This window comes from Dendrobium catenatum, unplaced genomic scaffold, assembly GCF_001605985.2.
Source record: "Dendrobium catenatum unplaced genomic scaffold, ASM160598v2 fragScaff_scaffold_138, whole genome shotgun sequence".
NCBI lineage: Eukaryota > Viridiplantae > Streptophyta > Magnoliopsida > Asparagales > Orchidaceae > Dendrobium > Dendrobium catenatum.
Window position 1 is genome coordinate 292,236 of NW_021318600.1, and position 17,361 is coordinate 309,596.

The following is a 17,361-nucleotide window of genomic DNA, read 5'->3' on the forward strand; positions in this document are numbered from 1 at the left end:
TATAAGTTTATACATACTATGTACATGCATTTTACACACTATGTATAAGTTTGTATATATTATATACAAGTATTAAAAACACTACTATATATAAGTTTATACATGAAATATACAAGTTTATACACACTATATACAAGTTTGTACATGCTATGTATAAGAATTATACACACTATGTATAAGTTTATACAAGTATTATAGATGCTATATACAAGCAATATACATACTATATACAAGTTTATACAATAATTATACACACTATATACAAGTTTATTCAAATATTATACACAAGCTATATACAAGCAATATACAGACTGTGTATAAGTTTATACAGCTATGTATAAGAATTATACAAACTATGAACAAGTTTATACATATTATGTACAATTTTATAACCGCTATGTATAAGAATTATACACACCATGTATAAGTTTATATATGCTATATACATAATTTTTACATAATTTATGCAAGTTTATACATGTTATGTATAAGGCTTATACATACTATGTATATGCTTATAAATACTATATACATAATTTTTACACACTATGTGTAAGTTTATACACGTTATGTATAAACATTATATATGCTATGTAAAAGTATTATACACACTATGTATAAGTTTATACGAATATTATACATGTAATGTAAAAGTTTATACATGATAATTATAAGCATTATAAACATTATGTATAAGTTTATACACGTTATGTACAAGCATTATACATATAATGTACAATCTATATACGAGCATTGCACACACTGTACACATAAATTATTCACATTATATATAAGTTTATACAAGCATTCTACACTATGTTCAAAGCTATATACAAGTATTATACACACTTTATACATATTTATACATACTATATACATGCATTATATACACTATTCATAACTATTATACACTACAAATAAGTTTATATACACTATGTACAAGTTTATACAAGCTCTATATAAGCATTATACATGATACAAGAATTATTTGCACTATATAAAAATATTATATACACTATTTATAAGTTTATACAAGCATTATACAAACTATGTAGAAGTTTATACACGCTATCTAAAAATAATATAAACACTATGTACAAGTTTATACATGCTATGTACAACCATTATACATATTATATATAAGTTTGTACACACTTTATATAAGTATTATAAATACTATATAAGAGTTTTATACACACTATGTATAAGTTTTACATAAAATATATAAGTGTTATACACACTTTGTACAAATTTATACACGATATGTACAAGCATTTTCCACACTATTAATAAGAATTATACACACTATGTATAAGTTTATACACATTATATATAAGCATTATACATGCTATTTACATGGTATGTATAAGTATTATACACTCTATATATAAGTTTATACTTGCTATGTACATGCATTATACATGAATTATACAAGTTTATACATGCTATATACATGCATTTAACACACTATATAAAAGTTTGTACATACTATGTACACGTATTATATACACTAAGTACAAGTTTATATACGCAAGGTACAAGTTTATTCACACTATAAACAAGTTTATATATTTTATGTACAAGTATTATACACACTATATAAATATTTATAAACACTATATATAAACATTATAAAAATTATGTACAAGTTTGTACATGCTATGTACAAGCATTATACACACTATGTATAAATTTATACAAGTTTTATAGATGCTATGTACAAGCATTATACACACTATTTACAAGTTTATATAAGTATTATACACACTAATTAAAAGTTTATACATTCTATATACAAGCAATATACACACTATTTATAAGCATTATACACATAATGCACAAGTTTATTCAAACATTATACACACGCTATGTACAAGCATTATACATACTATGTACAAATTTATTCACATTATGTACAAGTTTATACAAATTATGTATAAGAATTATACACATCATATATAATTTTATATATATTATATACATAATTTTTACATATTATATGCAATTTTATACATGTTATCTATAAGGCTTATACATGTTATATATAAGTTTATAAATGTTATAAATATAATTTTTATACACTATGTGTAAGTTTATTCACGCTATGTATAAGCATTATAAATGCTATTTACAAGTATTATACACATTATATATAAGTTCATACAAATATTGTACATATTATGTACAAGTTTATACATACTATGTATAAGCATTAGACATATTATGTATAAGTTTATACACGTTATGTACAAGTATTATACACACTATGTACATACTAAATACGAGTATTACACACACTATATATATGAATTATACACATTATATATAAATTTATACAGGTATTCTACACTATATTCAATGTTATATACAAGTATTATACATACTATGTACATTTTTATATACGCTATGTATAAGCATTATATACACTATACATAAGTATTATACAATCTGAATAAGTTTATTTACACTATGTACATGTTTAGACAAGCTATATATAAGCATTGTACATGTTATATACAAGCATTATATATGCTTTATAAAATTATTGTACACACTACGTATAAGTTTATACAAGCATTATGCATAATATATAGAAGTTTATACACACTATCTATAAATAATATATAGACTATTTACAAGTTATATACATATTATGTACATGTTTTATATGCATTATACAAGTATTATACACACTATGTACAAGTTTATAAACGATATGTATAAGTATTTTATAGATTTATGCACGCTATGTGCATATTTATACATACTATGTTAAAGCATTAAATGCTATATTTTGATAGAAATGAAATGCTTGTGCAAAATGTATATAAACTCTTATTTATAGTGTATAAAATGCTTGTGCAAACTGTATATAAACTTATACATACTGTGTATAATACTTGTATATTGCATATAAAATTTATATATAATATGTATAAAACTTGTACATAGTATTTATAATGCGTATATATAGTGTGTACAAACTTATATGTAACATGTATAATGCTTCTACATAACGTGTATAAATATGTACATAGTGTATATATTATTTATAGATAGTGTGTATAAACTTCTACATAGTATGCATAATGCTTATATAAACTTATATGCAGTATGTATAATACTTTTATATAGCGTGTATAATGCTTGTATATAGCATGTACAATGCTTATATATAGCTTGTATAAATTGGTACATAGTGTATATAAACTTATTCAGAGTGTATAATACTTATAAATATTGTGTATAATACTTGTATATAGCATTGAACATAATGTAGAATACTTGTACAAACTTATATATAATGTGTATAATTCATGTATACAATGTGTGAATCACTTGTATATAGCATGTACATATTATATATAATGTTCGTACATAACATGTATAAACTTATACATAATGTGTATAATGCTTATATATAGCATTTATAAACTTGTACAAAACATGTACAATGTCTGTATGAACTTATACATAGTGTGTATAATACTTATATATAGTATGTATAATATCTCTACATAAAGTGTATAAACTTGCACATAGTGTGTAAAAATTGTGTATATAACATTTACAAAATTATACATAGTATTTATAAGCCTTATACATAGCATATATAAACTTCCACATATTGTGTAAAAACTATGTATATAGTGTGTATAAACTTATACATTATATGTATAACCCTTATACATAGCATGTATAAACTTGTTCATAATGTGCATAAACTTATTCATAGTTTGTATAGTCCTTATACATAGCGTATATAACTTGTACATAGTCTGTATAATGCTTGTACAAAGCATGTGTATAATGTTTGAATAAATTTATACACAGTATGTATAACGCTTGTACATATAATGTATAAACTTGAACATAGTGTGTGTAATGCTTGTATAAATTTGTACATAGTGTGTATAATATTTATTCATAGCATCTATAATACTTGTATAAACTTATACATAGTGTGTATAATGCTTGTACATAGCATGTACAAACTTGTACATAGTTTTTATAATGGTTATTTATAGTGCTTACAAACTTATATATAGTGTATAAAATGTTTGTACATAGATTATATAATTTATTTATAATTTTTGTATATGGCATCTATAAACTTGTATATAGTATGTATAATACTTATACATACCATGTATATAGTGTGTATAATATTTATATATAGCGTGTATAAACTTATATATATTGTGTATAATTCTTATTTATAGTGTGTAAAATACATGTATATATCGTGCATAAACTTGAACATAGTGTGTAAAATACTTGTATATTATATGTAAAACTTACACATAGTATGTATAAAACTTGTACATAGTGAGTACAAAATTATACATAATATGTATAATGCTTGATCATATCGTGTATAAACTTGTACATAATGTGTATATTTTTTATAGATCGCGTGTATAAATTTCTATATATTATGCATAATGCTTGTATAAACTTATACGTAGTATGTATAATACTTTTATATAGCTTGTATATTTCTTGTATATAATATGTACAATGCTTATATATAGCTTGTATAAACTTATACGTAGTGTTTATAAACTTATTCAGAGTATATAATACTTATGAATAGTGTGTATAATGCTTGAACATAACATGTATAAATATGTATATAATGTATATAATACTTGTATATAGCATTGAATGTATTGTTGAATGCTTGTATCAACTTATATATAATGTCTATAATTCATGAATACAGTTTATGCAATACTCATATATATCGTGTACATCGTGTGTACAATGCTTATACATAACGTGTACAATCTTATACATATTATGTATAATACTTATATATATCATGTATAAACTTATACATAACAAATACAATATTTATATAAACTTATATATAGTGTGTATAGTACTTGTATATGTCATGTATAATTCTTATATATAGTATGAATAAACTTCCACATAGTGTGTAATATATATATATAGTGTATATAATGCTTATATATATATATATATATATATATATAGCATTTATAAACTTATACATAGCATGTATATGCCTTATACGTAGCATGTATAAACTTGCACATTGTGTGAAAATTATATATATAGCGTGTATAAACTTATACATGGTGTGTATAATACTTATACATAATATGTATAAACTTATATATAATGTGCATAAACTTATTCATATTTTGTGTAATCCTTATACATAGCATGTATAAACTTGTATATAGTCTGTATAATGCTTGTACTTAGTGTGTGTATAATATTTAACTAAATTTGTATATATTATGTATAATGCTTGTAAACAGTGTATATTGCTTGTACATAAAATGTATAAACTTTTATATAGTGTGTATAATATTTATTTAAACTTATACATATTGTGTATAATACTTATACATAGCATCTATAATATTTGTATAAACTTTTACATAGTGTGTATAATGGTTGGACATAGCATGTACAAACTTGTATATAGTTTTTATAATACTTATATATTGTGTTTACAAACATATATAGATTGTGTATAAAGCTTATATATAGCATGTATAAACTTGTATATAATATATATAAACTTGTACATTACATTTATAAACTTATACATAGTGTATATAATACTTGTACATAGCATGTACAAACTTGTACAAAGTGTGTAAAATGCTTGTACATAGCACGTATAAACTTGTATAATTCTTGTATAATGCTTGTACATATCAAGTAAAAACTTATACATAGTATATATAATACTTATACATACCATTTATATAGTGTGTTTAATATTTATGTATATAGTGTATAAATTAATATATAGTGTGTAAAATGATTATACATATCGTGTATAAATATGTAAATAGTGTGTATAATACTTATATATAGTGTGTAAAATGCTTGTACAATGCTTATATATAACTTGTATAAACTTGTACATATTGTATATAAACTAATTCAGAGTGTATAATACATATGAATAGTGTGTATAATGCATATACATAGTGTGTATAAATATGTACATAGTGTAAATAATACTTATATAATCTTATATATAATGTCAATAATACATTTATACAGTGTGTGTAGTGCTCGTATATAGCGTGTACATAGTGTGTATAATACTTGTATATAATATGTATAAATTTATACATAATGTGTATAATGCATATAAATAGCATGTTTAAATTTATTAATAACTTGTATAATATTTGTATAAACATATAAATAGTGTGTATAATACTTGCATATAACATGTATAATACTTTTACATAACATGTACAAACTTGTTCATAGTGTGTAAAAATTATGTATATAGCATTTCTAAATATATACATAGTATGTATAAATCTTATACATAGCGTGTAAAAACTTACACATAATGTATAAAAATTATGTATATAGCATGTATAAACGTATAAATGGTGTGTATAATCATTATACATTACTTGTATAAACATGTACATAATGTGCGCAAACTTGTTCATAATTTGTAAAATACTAATACATACAAAGTATAGTCTATATAATGCTTATAAATAGCATGTGTATAATATTTCAATAAAATTTTATATAGTGTGTATAATGCTTGTAAATAGTGTGTATAATGCTTGTACATAAAATGTATAAACTTATACATAACTTCTATAATACTTGTATAAACTTGTACATACTGTGTATAATGGTTGAATATAGCATTTACAAACTTGTACAAAGTTTTTATAATGCTAATATAAAGTTTTTACAAATATATATATATATATATATATATATATTGTGTATAATGCTTGTACATAGCATATATAAACTTGTATTTAGTGTATATAAACTTGTACATAGTGTGTATAAACTTGTATATAGTACGTATAAACTTTTACATAATATGTATAATGCTTGTATAAACTTGTATATAGTGTGTGTATTGCTTGTACATAGAATCTATAACACTTGTATAAACTTGTACATAGTGTGTATAATGCTTGCACATAGCATGTATAAACTTTTACATAGTTTTGAAAATGCTTATATATAGTGTTTACAAATATATACATAGTGTATATAATACTTGTACAAAACATGTATAAACTTATTTATAGTGTGCATAAACTTGTACATTGCGTGTATAAACTTGTACATAGTAGTGTGTATAACACTTATATATAGCATATACAAATTTATACATAATATGTAAAATGCTTGTACATAGTGTATATAAACTTATATAATTTATGTATAATGCTTGTACATAGCATATATAAACTTATACATAGAGTGTATAATACTTATACATACCATTTATATAGTATGTATAATGCTTAAATATAGCGAGTATAAATTTATACATAGTATGTATAATGCTTGTAAATAGTGTGTATAATGCTTGTATATATAATGTATAAACTTTTACATAGTGTGTATAATACTTGTATAAACTTATACTTAGTGTGTATATTGCTTGTACATAGAATATATTACACTTGTATAAACTTATAGATAATGTGTATAATGCTTGTACAAGGCATGTACAAACTTATCAATAATTTTTATAATTCTTATATATAGTGTTTACAAATATATACATAGTATATATAATGCTTGTATATAATATATATAAACTTGTACATAATATTTATAACACTTATATATTGCATGTAAACTTGTACATTACGTGTACAAACTTATATAAACTTGTTTATAATGTGTATAAACTTATACATTACGTGTACAAACTTATACATAATGTGTATAATACTTATACATAGTATGTACAAACTTATATATAGCGTGTATAATGCTTATATATAATGTGTATAAACTTATATATAGTGTGTATAATTCTTATTTATAGTATGAAAAATGCTTATGCATATCATGAATAAACTTGTACATAATGTTTATAACACTTATATATTGCATGTAAAACTTGTACATAGTGTATATAAAACTTGTATATAGTATTTATAATGCTTGTATATAATGTGTATGAACTTATACATAATATGTATAATGCTTGTAAAAGTATGTATAAACTTATTCATAGTGATTATATTATTTATAGATAATGTGTATAAACTTCTATATAGTTTGTATAATGTTTATATAAACTTATACGTAGTGTATATAATACTTTTATATAACACATATAATTCTTGTATATAGTATGTACAATGCTTATATATAGCTTGTATAAACTTGTACAAAGTATATATAAACTTTTTCATAGTGTATAATACTTATGAATAGTATGTATAATGCTTATACATAGGGTGTATAAATATATACATAATGTGTATAATACTTGAATATATAAATGAATATAATGTAAAATGATTGTATAAACTTATATATAGTGTGTATAATTCATGTAAACACTGTGTGCAATGCTCGTATATAGCACGTACATAGTGTGTATAATGCTTGTACATAACGTGTATAAACTTATATATAATGTGTAAATTGCTTATACATAGCATTTAAAAACTTGTACCTAACATATAAAAAGTTTGTATAAACTTATACATAGTGTGTATAATACTTGTACATAGCATGTATAATACTTGTACATAGCATGTATAAACTTGCACATAGTGTATAAAAAATATGTATATAACATTTAAAAACTTATACACATGTATAAGCCTTATATAAAGCATATATAAACTTGCACATAGTGTGTAAAAATGATGCATATAACATGTATAAACTTATACATTACATGTATAATTCTTATACATAGGTAGTATAAACTTGTAAATAATGTACATAAACTTGCTCAATGTTTGTATAATCATTATATATAGCGTGTATAAACATGTGCATAGTCTGTATAATGCTTGTACAAAGCTTGTGTATAATATTTGAATAAACTTGTATATAGTGTCTATAATGCTTATAAATAGTGTGTATAATGCTTGTACATAGAATGTATACAACAACAATAATAACATCAAGCCTTTATCCCACTACGTGGGGTTGGCTACATGAATCTTTTTTCTCCATTGTGTCCTATTAAAAGTCAAATTGTCATTTAAATCTAATAAAGAAACCTTCAGTAGGTCTATTACTACTAAAATTACACTCCATATATTCTGTTTTAGATCTACTCAAGCGAAAACCTTTAGACTCTAAGGTTGACCTCCATAATTCAAGTTTACCTTCAACTCCCTCTCTAGTCTTATCAACAAGAAGAATATCATCAGCAAAAAGCATACACCAAGGTACATCCTCTTGCAAATGTCTAGTGAGAACATCCATGACTAAAGCAAATAGATATGGGCTTAAGGCTGATCCTTGATGTAACCCAACCGAAATAGGGAAATACTTGGTCAATCCACCTTGTGTTTGAACACAAGTAATAGCTCCTGCATACATATCTTTAATGATTTGAATATAAGCATTATTGACTCCTTTCTTTTCAAGAACTCTCCATAGCACTTCTCTTGGAACTTTATCATATGCTTTTTCTAAATCAATAAATATCATATGTAGATCCTCCTTATTTTCTCTATATTTCTCCATCAAACCTCTTAATAAATGTATGGCTTCCATAGTCGACCTACCCGGCATGAATCCAAATTGATTTTGAGAAACATTAGTATCACGCCGCAACCTATGCTCCATAACTCGCTCCCATAGTTTTAAAGTATGACACATTAACTTAATACCTCTATAATTCGCACAATCTTGTGCATCACCTTTATTCTTAAAAATAGGAATTAACACACTCATTCTCCACTCATCTGGCATCTTTTTAGTCTTCAAAATAGTATTAAAAAGTTTAGTAAGCCATGAAATTCCTTCATCTCCTAAGCATTTCCACACCTCTATTGGGATATCATCAGGTCCAACAGCTTTTCCACCCTTCATTTTCTTTAAAGCCTCTCTAACTTCAGTTTTACTAATATGCCGATAAAAACATAAATCTTTATTTTCATCTAGGGTGCTAAGGTCACTATAGTCAATCTTATTTTCACAATCTTCATTAAAAAGTTTAGCAAAATATCTCATCCATCTTTGTTGAATATCATCTTCTAAGAAAAGTATTTTTTGATCTTCATCTTTAGTACACTTCACTTGAACTAAATCCTTACTACTTCTATCTCTTTGTTTGGCTAATTTATACATATATCTTTCTCCCTCTTTAGTATCTAATCTATTATATAAATCACTAAAAGCTAATGCCTTTGCATCGCATATTGCTTTCTTAGCATCCTTACGAGCCATTTTATATATTTCCCAATTATCGGAATTTTTAAAATTAAACCAATTTTTATAACAAAGCTTCTTATTTTTAATTTTTTCTTGCACATTAGGATTTCACCACCAACTATTTTTACTATTGGGAGCTTTTCCCTTTGATACTCCAAGGACATCTTTTGCAATATTCTTAATATCACTAGCCACTTTTTCCCACATAATATTAGCATCTTCATGCACAGACAAAATCTTAAGATCTAAAATCTTATTTCCAAAAATATTTTTGTTAATATTCTTAAAATGCCCCCATCTAATCCTAGAAAATTGTTTTACTTTATTTTTTATTTTATGCCTCTTTATCTTAAAGTCCAAAACTAATAATCGATGTTGGGTACATAAATTTTCACTCGGAATAACTTTACAATATTTACAATCTAAACGATTTAATTTTCTAATAAGAAAATAGTCAATCTAGGTTGTACTATATCCATTTTTATAAGTGATGAGATACTCATTCCTTTTCTTAAATAAGGTATTAGCAATAAAAAAATTATAAGCTAAATAAAAATCCAATATGTTCTTGCCACCTTCATTCATCGTTCCAAATCCATATCCACCATGAATGCTTTTAAAATCATCTATCTCTCTACCAACATGTCCATTTAAATCTCCTCCAATAAAAACTCTTTCTTCAAGAGGTATATTTTGTATTAATTCTTCAAAGTCATTCTAAAAATTTAATTTAGAACTTATATCCAAACCTACTTGAGGAGCATAAGCACTTATAATATTAATAATCTTATCATCAACAATAATCTTTAAAGCTATAATTTTATCCCCAATCCTATTAATTTTTATAACATTATCCTTTAAACTCTTATCTATAATAACACCTACACCATTTCTAGAACGACTCCTACCCAAATACCAAAGTTTAAATCCTAAACTATCAATTTCCTTAGCCTTCTCTCCAACCCATTTAATTTCCTGAATGCACAAAATATTTAACTTCCTATGAATCATAATATCTATTAATTCTATTAATTTTCCGGTAAGGAAATCTATATTCCAAGTTCCTATCCTAATTTTAGTATTATGGACTAGCTTCTTTGTCCACATCCGTCCTTGATGTATAAACTTATATATATTGTATAAAATACTTATACATTGAATATATAAACTTGTATATAGTATGTATGAAGCTTATATAAACCTATACATTATGTGTATAATACTTGTAAATAACATCTTTAATACTTGTATAAAACTTGTACATAGTGTGTATAATGCTTGTAAATAGCATGTATAAACTTGTACATAGTTTTTATAATACTTATATATAGTGTTTATAAATATGTACATAGTTTGTATAATGCTTGTACAAATCATGTATAAACTTGTATTGTGTCTATAAACTTATACATAGTGTGTATAATACTTATACAAAGCATGTACAAACTTATATGTAGTGTGTAAAATACTTGTACATAGCGTATATTAACATATAATTCATGTATAATGCTTATGCATATCATGTATAAACTTGTACATAGTGTGTATAATACTTATGCATACCATATACATAGTGTGTATAATGCTTATATATAGCGTGTATAAACTTATACATAATGTGTATAATTTATATTTATAGGTTGTAAAATGCTTGTATATATCATGTATAAACTTGTACATAATGTGTATAATACTTATATATTGCATGTAAAACTAATGTATAAAATATGTACATAGTATTTATAATGCTTATACATAATGTGTACAAGCTTATACATAACATATACAATGCTTATATATAGCATGTATAAAATTATGCATAGTATGTATAATACTTATACATAGCATGTACAAACTTGTACCTATTGTGTAAAATGCTTGTGCATAATGTGTATACATTTTTTATAATTCATGTATAATACTTATACTTAGCATGTATAAACTTATACATATTATGTAAAAATACTTATATATACCATATACATAGTGTGTATAATACTTATATATAGCGTGTATAAATATATATATATAGTGTATATAATTCTTATTTATAGTGTGTAAAATACTTGTATATATTGTGTATAAATTTTTACATAGTGTGTATAATACTTATATATTTTAAATATAAAATTTATACATAATATGTATATAACTTGTACATAGTGGATATATTATTTATAAATAGCATGTATAAACTTCTATATAGTATCATAAAACTTATATAAACTGATACGTAGTGTGTATATTACTTTTATATATCGTGTATAAAGCATCTATATAGCATGTACAATGTCTATATATAGCTTGTATAAACTTGTACATAGTATATATGAACTTATTCAGAGTGTATAATACTTATGAATAGTGTGTATAATGCTTATACATAACGTGTTTAAATTTTAGACATAATATGTATAATACTTGTATATAGAATTGAATATAGTATAAAATGATTGCATAAACTTATATATAATGTATATAATTTATGTATACAATGTGTGTAATGCTCGTATATAGCGTGTACATAGTGTGTATAATGCTTATACATAATGTGCATATAAACTTATACATAATATGTAAATTGCTTATACATAGCATCTAAAAACTTGTACCTAATATGTACAAAATTTGAATAAACTTGTACGTAGTGTATATAATACTTATATATAACATGTATAATACTTGTACATAGAGTGTATAAACTTGCACATGGTGTGTAAAAATTATATATATATTATTTATAAACTTATACATAATATGTATAAGCCTTATATATAGCATTTATAAACCTCCATATAGTGTATAAAATGATGTATATAGTGTGTATAAACTTATACATGGTGTATATAATTCTTATACATAGCCCGTATAAACTTATAAATAATGAGCATAAACTTGCTCATAATTTGTATAATTCTTATACGTAGTGTGTATAAACTTGTACATAGTCTGTATAATGCTTGTACATAGCGTGTGTATAATATTTGAATAAATTTATACATAGTGTGTATAATTCTTGTACATAAAATGTATAAACTTGTACATAGTATGCATAATATTTGTATAAACTTGTAAATTATGTGTATAATGCTTGTACATAGCATCTATAATACTTGTATAAACTTATACATAGTGGGTATAATGCTTGTATAAAGCATGTACAAACTTGTACATAGTTTTTATAATGCTTATATATAGTGTTTATAAATATATACATATTGTGTATAATTCTTATACATAGCATGTATAAACTTATATATTGTTTGTATAAATTTATATATTGTGTGTATAAACTTATACATAGTGTGTATAAACTTTTACATAGCATATACAAACTTGTATATAATATATAAAATACTTCCACATAGCATGTATAAATTTGTATAATTCATGTATAATGCTTATACATAGCATGTATAAACTTGTACATAGTGTGGATAATACTTATACATACAATGTACATAGTGTGTAAAATTCTTATATATAACATGTATAAACTTAAACATAGTGTGTATAATTCTTATTTATATTTTATAAAAATCTTATATATATCATATATAAACTAGTATAGAGTGTGTATAATACTTATATATTGCATGTAAAATATGTACATAGTATGTATAAAATATATACATAGTGTTTATAATGCATATATGTAGTGTGTATAAACTTATACATAATATATATAATGCTTGTACATATCGTATATAAACTTATATATAGTGTGTGTATTACTTATCGATAGCTTGCATAAACTTCTACATAGTATGCATTTTACTTGCATAAACTTATATGTAATGTGTATAATACTTTTAAAAAGTGTGTATAATGCTTGTATACTAGATGTACAATATTTATATATAGCTTATATAAACTTATACATAGTGTATATAAACTTATTCAGAGTATATAATACTTATGAATAGTGTGTATAATGCTTATATATAGCGTGTATAAATATGTACATAGTATGTATAATACTTGTATATAGCATATAACGTAGTATAGAATTCTTGTATAAATTTATATATAATGTGTATAGTTCATGTATATAGTATGTGCAAAGCTTGTACATAGTGTGTACATAATGTGCATAATTTTTATACATAATATGTATAAGGCTTATATATAGCATGTATAACCTTATACGTAACATGTACATAGTGTTTAAAAATTATGTATATAGCATGTATGAACTTATACATGGTGTGTATAATCCTTATACATAGTGTGTATAAACTTGTATATAATGTGCAAATTTATACATTGTGTATAAAATGCTTGTACATAACATGTATAAATATTTATAATTCATGTATAATAGTTGTGCATATCATTTATAAACTTATACATAGTGTATATAATATTTATACATACCAAGTACATAGTGTATATAATGCTTATATATTACATGTATAAACTTATACGTAGTGTGTAGAATTCTTATTTATGGAGTGTAAAATATTTATACATATCATATATAAACTTGCATATAGTGTGTATAATGCTTGTACATAGTATGTATAAATATGTACATAATGTGTATAATACTTGTATATAGCATTGAACGTAGTGTATAATGCTTGTATATATATATATATATAATGTGTATAATTCATGTATACAGTGTATGTAATGCTCGTATATAGCATGTACATAGTGTGTATAATGCTTGTATATAACATGTATAAATTTATATATAATATATATATATATATATATATAACTTATACATAATATGTACAATATTTGTATAAACTTGTATATAGTATGTATAATAATTATACATAGCATGTATAAACTTGCACATAGTGTGTAAAAATTATTTATATAATATTTATAAACTTATATATAGTATGTATAAACCTTATACATACCATGTATAAACTTGTACATAGTGTATAAAATTATGTATAAAGCGTGTATAAGCTTAGACATTGTATGTAAAATCCTTATACATAGCGTGTCAAAACTTGTACATAATATGCAAAACTTGTTTATAATTTGTGTAATCCTTATATATAGCGTGTATAAACTTATACGTATATATAGCACATTTATAATATTTGGATAAACTTGTATATAATGTGTATAATGCTTGTAAATAGTGTGTATAGTACTTATACATATCGTATATAAAATTGCATATAGTGTGTATAATGCGTGTACATAACATCTATAATACTTGTATTATTTTGTACATAGTATTTATAATGCTTCTACATAGCATGAATAAATCTATACATAGTTTTTATAATGCTTATATATAATATTTATAAATATATACATAGTGTGTATAATGCTTACACGTAGCTTGTATAAACTTGTATATAGTGTGTATAAACTTATATATTATGCATATAAACTTGTACATAGTGTATATAATACTTATACATAGCATGTACAAACTTTTACATAGTGTGTAAAATGCTTGTATATACCATGTATAAACTTGTATAATTCATGTATAATGCTTTTACATAGAATATATAAATTTATAAATAGTGTGCATAATGCTTATATAAGCTTGTACATAGCATCTATAAAACTTACATAAACTTGTACGTGTGTGTAAAATATTTGTACATAGCATGTATAAACTTGTACATAGTTTTTATAATACTTATATATAATATTTACAAACATATACATAGTGTGTATAATGCTTATATATAGTATGTATAAACTTGTATATAGTATCTATAGACTTAGGCATTACTTGTATAAACTTGTACATAGTGTGTATAATACTAATACGTAGCATGTACAAACTTGGACATCCTATGTAAAATGCTTCTACATAGCGTGCATAAACTGGTATAATTCATGTATAATTATTGTACAAAGAATGGATAAATTTTTATATAGTGTGTATAATACTTATACATACAAAGTATATAGTGTGTATAATGCTTATATAGTGCGTGTATAAACTTTTACATAGTGTGTATAATTCTTATTTATAGTGCTTAAAATGCTTGTACATCTCGTGTATAAACTTCTATATAGTGTGTATAATACTTGTATATTGCATGTAAAACTATTACATAGTGTGTATAAAACTTGTATAGTATTTATAATGCTTATACATAGTGTGTACAAATTTATACATAATATGAATAATGCTTGTTCATAAAGTGTATAAATTTGTATATAGTGTGTATATTTTTTATAAATAGTGTGTGTAAACTTCTACATAATATTCATAATACTTGTATAAACTTACGGGTAGTTTGTATAATACTTTTATATAGCATTTATAATGCTTTTATATAACATGTATAATGCTTATATATAGCTTGTATAAACTTGTACGTAATATATATAAACTTATTCATAGTGTATAATACTTATGAATGATATATATAATGCTTGTACATATCGTGTATAAATATGTACATAAAGTATATAATACTTGTATATAGCATTGAGCGAAGTGTAGAATGCTTGTATAAACACACATATATATATATAAGTTATATAATTATGTTATATAGCGTGTGCAATGCTCTATATAACATGTACATTGTGTGTATAATGCTTGTTCAAAACATTTATAAAGTTATTCTTAATATGTATAATGCTAATACATAGTATGTATAAACTTGTATATAAGATGTACAATATTTGTATAAACTTTTATATAGTGTGTATAATATTTATACATCGCATATAAACTGTTTGTTCATATTATGTATAAACTAGCACATAGTGTATAAAAATTATGTATATAGTATTTATAAACTTATACATAGTATGTATAAATCTTATACATTGCATGTATAAACTTGGACATAGTGTGTGAAAATTATGTATATAGCGTGTCTAAACTTATACATGGTGTGTATAAACCCATATACATAGTGTGTATAAACTTGTACATAATGTGCATAAACTTGTTCATAGTTTGTATAATGCTTATACATAGTATATATAAACTTATATACAGTTTGTATAATACTCGTACATAGCATGTGTATAATGTTTGAATAAACTTGTACATAGTGTGTATAATGCTTATAAAAAATATCTATAATACTTATACATAAAATCTATAATACTTATATAAACTTGTACATAATGTGTATAATGATTATACATAAAAAGTACAAACTTGTGCATAATTTTTATGATGCTTATATATAATATTTACAAATATATACATAGTGTGTATAATGC